Below are 9,723 nucleotides of genomic sequence, written 5' to 3'. Positions count from 1 at the left end.
CGAAGGCTGGTCTTGCAATTAAAGGTTGAGGAGAAGAAGACATTCAGTATCTCAGTTAGACACTTCAGTTAGAGACCTCAGCTTTCTCCAGCTGTGTCACCAGGTTCCCTTCCCCAGTTAGCAGCAGGCTCACATTCTTTCTAGACTCCTTTTTCACACATATTTACAGAAACCCTTCTTTTTCCTTTTGACTGTTGTGGTTTAACCTGGCCGGCAGCTAAGCACCACACAGCCATTCACTCACCCTCCCCCCTCCCTCTCTGGGATGGGGGAGAGAAACAGGAAAATGAAGCCTATGGGTTGAGATAGAGGTAGTTTAGTAAGACAGAATAATAATAATAATAACGATAATAGTACTACTACAAATAATGTGTACAAAACAAGTGATGCACAATGCAATTGCTCGCCACTGGCTGACCGATGCCCAGCCTATCCTTGAGCAGCTGCCCCCACCCCCACCCCCCCACCCCATCTAGCCACCCCTATCTATTGTTTAGCATGACATCAGATGGTATGGAATACCCCTTTGGCCAGTTTGGGTCAGCTTTCCTGGGTCTGTCCCCTCCCAGGTCCTGCTGCACCCCTAGCCTGCCCGCTGGCAGGACAGCAAGAAGCTGAAAAGTCCTTGGCTTAGTGTAAGCACTGCTCTGCAACAATTAAAACATCAGTGTGTTATCAACATTCTTCTCATCCTAATCCAAAACATAGCACCCTACCAGCTACTAGGAGGAAAATTAACTCTGTCCTAACTGAAACCAGGACAACATCCTTCACCATTTTCAATACTAGGTGAACTTCAGCTTTCCTAACTGCATCTCTGAATGCTTGGACGAAGTCTCTGTATTCCTCCCAAGTTACCTGATCACACTTTCTGTATACTTTCTGTTCATTTTGAGTTTTGCCAAGAGCAGTATGTTCATAAATATAAGCCTCTTGACATTGTTGCCATATAAAACAACATATTATAAATATATATATGTATATTATATAAATACACATGGCTTTTTCTTGACACCTTTGCCTTTTGAAGCTTTTAATTGTTTGGAAGATTTTGAAATAAGAAAAGTTAACTATTATATTAAATTTCCAGTTGATCTACCATTATATTATATTAGATTTCCAGTAGATATTTATTTACTTCCCAGTTTTGAATCCAGGCTTATCACTGTTCTGTAAGAGGTATTTTTTAACTACTATGTGATCTATACAATAAAAAGCGAACAAGTAAAATGCTATAGCCTACTTTCTACCCCAGAATGGTGTATACAATTCCTATATTCCAGCTGGAGAACTGTTCTTAAACAACAGCCTTCTTATACTTAATATTTAAATCACAATTAAATCACCGATAATTTTGAGAACATTTTTAGACCTACTAGGTGTTAAGAGAAATATAATTAATAAAACTGTTTCACTGTCTTTCATTAGCAGCTTTTCATATTTTAAATAATATTTAACATAATATAGGGACACTATCTGATTCATGCAGCCCTGGTAGCTGAGTGAAACACCATCTCTACTGCTTCTGGCAGAACATTATAACCAAGATCAGTGACGTCTTTGATGAAGTCTCACAAACAATATTTTTCATTATATATAAGACTAATCATGTTGTACTAAACTGTTTTGTAGAATTTTATTAACTACTCAGATAATTCTGTGTGTTTCTGATAAGCCTTTATTTACCTGATGCTTAAAGGAAAAATGTGACAGAGATTGGTATTTATGTTTTTGTTTATTTGTATGTGCATGTAAATTATGTGGTATGTAAAGCATTAAAAGTAAAAATCAAAGAGGGCAAATATTTTAAAGCAATTGTATACAACAAAAAGAAATATGGGAATAAATAAAAGAAATGTAAATCTGAAGGAATTTTTTTTTTTTTTTTTAACAAGTGTACATAGAGGAGTTTGGGGACAGACTTATTTCTGTTGTGGTTTAGCCCCAGCAGGCAGCTAAGTACCATGCAACCACTCACTCACTCTCCCAAGGTGGTGTGGGGGAGAGAATCAGAAAGGTAAAAGTGCGAGTACTCATGGCTTGAGATAAAGACAGTTACTAGGTAAAGCAAAGGCCACACACACAAGCAAAGCAAAACAAGGAGTTCATTCACTACTTCCCATTGGCAGCCAGGTGTTCAGCCACTTCCAGTAAAACAGGACTCATCACACGTAATGGTTTCTTGGGGAGATAAATGCCATCACTCCAAACGTCCTTCCCTTCCCCCTTCTTTACCCTAGTTTTTGTTGCTGAGCATGATGCCACATGGTATGAAATATCCGTTTGGTCAACCTGGGCCAGCTGTCCTGGCTGTGTCCTCAACATCTTTTGCACCCCCAGCATCCTCACTGACAGGGCAGCATAAGACACAAAGTTCTTGACTCAGTGTAAGCACTCTTTTGCAATACCTAAAAACATGGGTTCTTACTACCACTATTTTTTGTCAAAAAAAAAACCAAAAACACAGCATCATACAAGACTCTTTGAAGAAAATTAGCTCTATCCCAGCCAAAACCATGACAACTTCCTACGTCAAGTCTCTCTCAGCGTTACAGTAGATTCAAAGACCTGTGGTTTAGAGTCTGTCTTAGGGCACCTCTCTGCTATAGTCACCTCGTCAGCTGGCAATATGGGTTACTACTCCATATTTGCTTTAAAAAAGCAGAACCTGTGCCATGGAGCCACAAAGATATCAGTACCAAGCTAGCCCACACTGAGCCAGCTTGTACATAGGTACCAGTGCTGCGGTTACAGTGGAGTTTGTGTTTTAGCTATTTCCCCATGGTAGGAGATGCAGTCACGCTGAAGAGCTGGATGTGATTCTCCTTGCTCAGCCAATTGGCTGCAGCTGGAAACTTGATTACAGCATGAAGTTATCCTCAGGAGATGAAAATACTGTGTAAAAGCAAAAGCAGCTCCTTAATCCAGCACTGTAAGGCTGGAAGCTGAAATCAGGCAAATTTGATTTAATGTTAAAGCATGTGTGTAAACAGTGATGGTGATCAGTTACTACAACAGAGTATCAAAGACACATATTCTACTTATCGATAGGTCATGTGCTTGATGTTAGTGGATGCCTGTCTAGAAGATGCCCAGAAGTAAATGAGTGGAACTGAAGACAGATAATACACTGAGGTTGAAACAAGGTGCTCTGATGGCCCCTTCTGATAGGAATACAAACAGAAAGGTCTGCTAGAAGAACTCAAAATTCTGCATTAACAGTTCTGACTGAAAGATCTCTGAGTAATTTGAAATAGTCATTTGTAATTGTTACATAGCACTTCAATTTCCAGAAGAATGTCAGTCTAATCCTACAAGGACACAGAGAGCTATTCTTCTGGAAAAAAGACAGTCCACTTTTAAATGCAACCTCACCTCCCTGCTGTGTCATGCTATACCCGACAGTGCTTCTTTTTTCATAAAGATGTCTAGACATCTGCTAATGCTCATTGCTTTGATGACAACTTATTCCATATGTGTCCTGTTTCAAAGAAATTACACTGCTTGAAACTCTGGCATTTGTTCAGGTTTCTATCTTTCAGATTGTATATGTTCTTATTCTCTTTCTTGCTCCTGACCTGTGACCATTTGAAATTCAAAAGATCAGTTGTTCATAAAAGTGCCCATTCTAATGCTTTGATTCCATTTTTCCCTGCCCCTCTCTCACACCTGGTTCAGCTAGAAATAATTTATGAGAGAACTTCAGTTCTGTCTATATGGTCTTCCTCTATTCCCTGCCTACGTTCCTGCCTCCTTCCCTGCTTTTCTGTCTCTTTTTCCCTTATTCGTGTCTCTGTGTGTCCAATCTTTCCCCACCATTTTTGCTTTAATCCCTCCTCTGAAATGGTAGGTGATACTGGCGAGGTGGGTGATTTAGAGTAGGGGATCTGTGAGGATGCAATTCTTCTCACCTCCTGAGCAGCAGCTGCTTTCTTCAGAGGAGATGCTTAGACTTCACAGTGAGAGGGCCTGATCCCTTCTCCACTTGCTTGTGTTTTGCTCTGGTGCCCTGATGTCTATGAAAGAGCAACTGAGGCCAAGGAGGGAAAGGAGTCAGGCAATGTAGGCCTGGGTTTGCTAGGATATTCTGGAGCAGTTTGATAACAGCAGTGTATTTCCTGATTGCACCTTTGCTTTCATCTACAGATTTCTGTGTTGGCTCTATTTTCAAACAGAATATCCCAGGAGTTACTAAACTTCAAATCTCCCTTACCCCCACACTCCTCAACAAACTAAACAAACCTGCCTATTGAGTTTATTTATGTCAATTATTTTATAGAGAGATCTGTGTTTATGGAGTGACAGCAAGATGTTAAGTGAGGAAGTATTCCAAAAAGATTTCTGTGGAAGCTTCTCAGCATTGTTTGATGCCCTGGAGAGGTTTCTGGTGCTAACGTGACTCCAGTTCTCTGAGTAATGCTTTTTTTAACAATACTGCCAAGTGTTAATTAAAAAAGAAATGAGAGGTAGTTCTCTGTCCTGGTTGTAGATCTGCATTATAATTGTGTTTGCAAAGTCATTTTGAATTAAAAAAAAAAAAAAGTGAGAGGGAGAAAGACTCTTGTGCTCTTGTGCTTTAAGAACACGTTGTAAATTTACATGTTATATATTATGCCCTGAAAATGTTTTGAAAAGACAAAAATAGAAAAGGACAGTCATAACACCTATGCTGACTAATATTTTTCACTAGATATTAATTTGTGGACATTAACCCCTTTTAATTGACCTTTAGATATAAGATTAGACAAACAGTGAGCTCTGCTGACCAGTGCATATACAATTAGAAAATAACAAGGTGAGGCAGAAGTGCTTTAATCTCATTTCATCCCTGAGACTTTATCACCATTTGGCCTAGTTCCCTTTATCCATCCAGAGATAACAACAGCTTTATTTGGCAGTGAATTAAAGAACCAAGTAGCTTTACTTTGTAATATAGGTCAAACAAAAAACAGCACATTTGTTGCTGGGTTTCTTGACAAACAAAATGCTTGGAGTTTTTAGGAGCAAAGCAATTGCAAAGTATTCAAGAAGATTTTCAGTCTGTTAAAAATGCAAAAGATTTGAAAGGTTTTAATTGGAGCCAGACAGACTATCTTGTGGCATTTCACTGTGCCATCGGGCAGGAGATCAAAGTTTAAATTCCTAACTGGCTGGCAAAGACTAGGAGCACTGTGAAGACAGGATGTTTGGCCACTGTATGGGATGCTTCCCCTCATGATAATTTTAAATAACTCCCATTTAAACAACTTCCAACACTCCAGAGCAAACGCATGGATAAGAAGGAAAATGAACCTTATTTCCTCTTCTCCTGTCTCCACACAAGTAGCACCACTGCTAATCTTCATGTGAAAAAGGAGAAATTAATTACATCAGATATCTTCTTTCCCTTCCCAAATGATCTTTTCAAAGAAACATCCCATTTTCTGTCTGTCCAAAAGTCAGAAAACTAATCTAATTCATATGTCATTAAGTACCTACTAGTCAACCTGATTTGCCCCAAAATTTATCCATTAAGCAGCCCAGAACTGATAAATTCTGTGATTTTCAAGATTAGTAAAGCCACCTCTCCCTGTGGACCAGAAGTGTATTATCTCATTTGATGTTACACTAGTTTATTTCAGGACATGCTGCATCGCATGAAACTTAACGTATCCCAGAGCCTCACATAACACTTAACAGGCTTTATTAGAATTGTGATATATATCAGTTCTTTAAAAGTGTGTGCATGCAAGTATTATACATGAGCAACAAAAAATATGTACTATAATTTTCACTTGTACAAGCCCTTGCAGTCAGCATTTCACCATTGACTCTATATTCAGCAATCTGACCCAAATGGGAGTGCTGTAAATGATGTTTGTACTTTCTAAATATGACCCGCTGCTTATAGGCGATCTTGATCTGCAGAAATCTGTCAGAAAAATGGGAAAAGAGAAACTGTAGGTAAAGTAGATTTTGAGGTCTTTTTGCTTTGATTTGATTTTTCGCATAAATAAAATTAAATTTCTTTCTGGAGTGGTGAGAAAGGGAAAGGAAAATAATAGTTTAGTATCTCTGATTTATTGCTGGGACAACCTAACTAATGGGGCTTGTACTACAGATAAAGAGCTATACTAAAGGTAAAGAGCTCTTTCCCTCTTCTTCAGAGGTTCTTGGAAAGAAATCTTCAGCTTGATAAGTAAGGGGCTGATCACTGCATCAGAGCTTCACCAGAGAGATTTCACCTTTTCACCTCTGATATTTTACTGTAATCTTTGCTTCTACATATATTAAACAAAACAAAAACTATTTGGAATATATAGAGAAATATTTTTAAATGATTATCTCAGGAATCTAAATCTACAATAATGCCAATAAAACACCTGTTCTTTAAAATTTTACTTTTAGTGGTCTCAGATTTGGGGAGCAAAGAAACGTGTGTAAGGAGCTTAGCGTTTGTTAGCTTCTGATATGCTATTAATCATTATACCACTAGATTTCAGAATTAGGTTCTTCAGTCAGAATAAGCAGATATATTAAGGTTGATGGTTTTGATACCACACACACATAATCCAAGGGGTTTATGTAGCTTCTTACACTGCTCTGTGCAAATACAGAATAGAACTCAGCAAACAGTACATTTAGAAAGAAGACACACACCTGGTAGTAGTAGATCCTACTGTTTCTCTCGAACAAAGTGGCATATTTCTGGTTTATATGAAAATGTCATCTGTAGATGTAGATAATTTAGGATGTTAAAAAATATCGGTGACTAAACAGAAACAAAGAATATTACACGTGTCAGACTTGTCTTAAAAGGCTAGGAAGTGTGTCTGAAAATTTCTATTTTTTTATCTCTTAGAGTCTATCAAACAACATGGATGGAGCCACTGGATCAACTCATGTAGAAGGAAAATTTGAGATATGACTCTGAGAAGAAATGTAAACAGAAAGAAATGAATTAAAACAAAAACATATAGTCATTATGAAAAGAAAGAACAACCTTTTCCAAATGTATCTCCAGTTAATTTAAAATCACTTCAGATAAATCTCTATTCCTCTCCTTTGCTAACATTCAGCTAAGCTAAAGACATTTGCTGAATTATTCCAGGAAAATAATACTGTGCCTGCAGTTTTTTAATGATAGAACAAAATGCATTTCATTGTGTGCAATGAGTCAGACTGGTTTAACTTCAGGGACGGGGTTCAGCTTCCAGACTGAGAAATAGGGCGTAATCATAGATAACTTAGGTCATTTGAGGTGCCTTACAGAATCACACATTGCTTCCAGTTTCTACTCATGTATATCCTATAAGAAACAGCTACTGAAAGATTTGAAATTCAATTAGAATATGACAAAAATTTTAAAATGTCACATTTTTGAATATTACTTGCATAGGAAAGTTTGGTTAAATGTTACTTGTTTATCCCCTATATATATATCTCTGATATATCATATAGATACATGAGGCATATATCTCGTATAGATTGGTATCTAAGTAAGTTGTAGAATTGTGTTTTTGAACAGCATGAGATCAAATAACACAATCCATCCTTATAAATCCAGCATTTCATTCCATCAGGCTGCTCATAGTGGAGGTCTGTAGCTTCATGCTCCAGTCTAAAGTCACTGGCTGCTCGGCAGGGGCACCTAAGCTAGGCCAGTGAGACACTGTGGAGACTCCTGGCTCCATTCCTAGCTCCTAAAAATGAAGCTCTGATCTGTCTCCAAAACAGGGCTGGGACTCCACAGTGCAATTTAGACCTTTTTTTTTTTTTTTCCCTCAAAAATTATTCATACAGATCTATTTGTTATGAATCAGCCTCAAAACACAATAGGTTTCCACATAATTATTCAGGTGACTCAAAAGAAAGCTTACTTCATTAAGAAATGTTATTTGACTTCAGTCATGAAGTAGGATAGCAAAGGTAAAGTGATACAATATAAAAAAGATACAGCCATTTTGATGAGGAATTTTGAGGTGAAACTGAGAGAAAGTATAGAAAAAGACTTGTAATGAAGTACACGTTTGATAGGATACGTTAAGGTTGCTAAAGCTCAGACTCTTAGAACTAGCTAGTAGTTTTCATGTCTTCATTTTGGTGTTTAGCTAGCTAATCTTCAGTTGGGATCTGGAAAATCATTAGTATTTTCAAAATTCTATGCAAAAAGGGTACTGATATTTTTCCCTTCCCTTCCCTTCCCTTCCCTTCCCTTCCCTTCCCTTCCCTTCCTTCCCTTCCCTTCCCTTCCCTTCCCTTCCCTTCCCTTCCCTTCCCTTCCCTTCCCTTCCCTTCCCTTCCCTTCCCTTCCTTCCCTTCCCTTCCCTTCCCTTCCCTTCCCTTCCCTTCCCTTCCCTTCCCTTCCCTTCCCTTCCCTTCCCTTCCCTTCCCTTCCCTTCCCTTCCCTTCCTTCCCTTCCTTCCCTTCCCTTTTTTTCTCCCATGTAATGCTCAAAAATGTCCTTATATGTGCTTCACAGTTGTCTAAAATGTACCTGCACTACTCATGTGTCTTAGTTGCAGGACAAACACATGTCATTATAGGACTTCTGGATTTCTACATTTATTTCTGCAAATGGCTTAATTCAAACCTTGTCAGGTATTTCAAAAAAAAAAAAAAGTGAAAGAAAATTATTTTCTATTCATTCTCAGAAAAGTATCACACACACACACACAAAAATATATATATATATATATGACAGCTCTGACTTCAGAAAGTTGAAAAGAAAAATGGTTTTAGGTTATGGTCATGCCAAATCTGGGGAAGACTGGCATTGCTGACTGTCTCTTCTTAAATTAACTCAGACCTGTAAGATTGACATTATTGTTCATGCTAATCATACATATCTTTTTTTTTTTTTTTAAAAAAAAAAAGGAAAAATTAAGGAATAATATGACATAAAAAAGCAGACAGCTTTGTAGACGAGAGGATAATTGTTCACCTCAGTAGTCAATGTTGCTCCTTTTTATAGGTAAAATTGTAGCATTTGCAATCCTTTTGATTATAAAGTTCACTGACTCCAACAAACATTCTTGGATCCAGGGTCACACTGAAATATGTCACATCATTTGAGGATGTTCAGCATAGATAATTAGCAGGTGACCTTTAAAGGTATCTCTAAAACTGCTCTAATTTATTTTGAAAGAAAAAAGTAATACGACGTTTGTAAGTCATCCATGCATCAAAACCAATCATCTAAAGTAAATTCCAATCCACCTTTAAGTATCAAAAGCTTTAAGCCTATTTACAGCTTGGATTTACTAATATTTAGAGAAAAAATATAGTTTAGCAAATCCTGTCTGAAGTTACAAATCGCGTAATACAATGTTTGCCTTCTAAATGTCATATTGAACAAAGCTTCTCTGGCAGAGCAGAGAATAGTACAGTGGTTGAATCCAATTTCTTAAGAATCCTTGGGAACCAGGATAGAGAAAGAGGTGTGGTACATTTATTCTCACATTTAAAGCACACATATCTGTAAATGCTTGTTTGCCTTCCCTTTAATCACAACATTTGACATGACTAAATATCCTGAAGAGTTATTTATTTGGATTGCACTGCACGTGTACTCTTAGTTATTTAAGATTCATAATATGCTAAGGAAAAGAAATTTACTTTGATTACATATTTTTCAATCTGTTATCTGTTTTAGTTTTATATATCCTCCACTTCTGCAAATTGTACTAAAAGTACAAAAGTGAAAGTAATAACTAGGTAGTTTCTGCTTTAATAAAGAGAGAA

At 37.4% G+C, this 9,723-nt stretch overlaps 1 long non-coding RNA gene across 3 annotated transcripts in view; it reads right to left on the bottom strand.

Moving 5' to 3' along the window:
- Window positions 1–4,855: 4,855 nt before the first annotated feature.
- The window catches only part of LOC308183339, a 19,568-nt gene continuing 14,700 nt past the window's right edge, over window positions 4,856–9,723 (bottom strand). For all 3 annotated transcript variants that reach the window (XR_013942410.1, XR_013942411.1, XR_013942412.1), the window contains exons 4-5: window positions 6,640–6,709; window positions 4,856–5,911 (exon numbers count right to left, since the gene is read on the bottom strand). This is a non-coding gene — a long non-coding RNA (uncharacterized lncRNA). The remainder of the gene's footprint in view (window positions 5,912–6,639; window positions 6,710–9,723) is intronic.

Source organism: Anser brachyrhynchus (assembly GCF_964034855.1).
Source record: "Anser brachyrhynchus genome assembly, chromosome: 1".
Classification (NCBI taxonomy): Eukaryota; Metazoa; Chordata; class Aves; order Anseriformes; family Anatidae; genus Anser; species Anser brachyrhynchus.
This window is presented reverse-complemented; position numbering and strand designations above follow the sequence as displayed.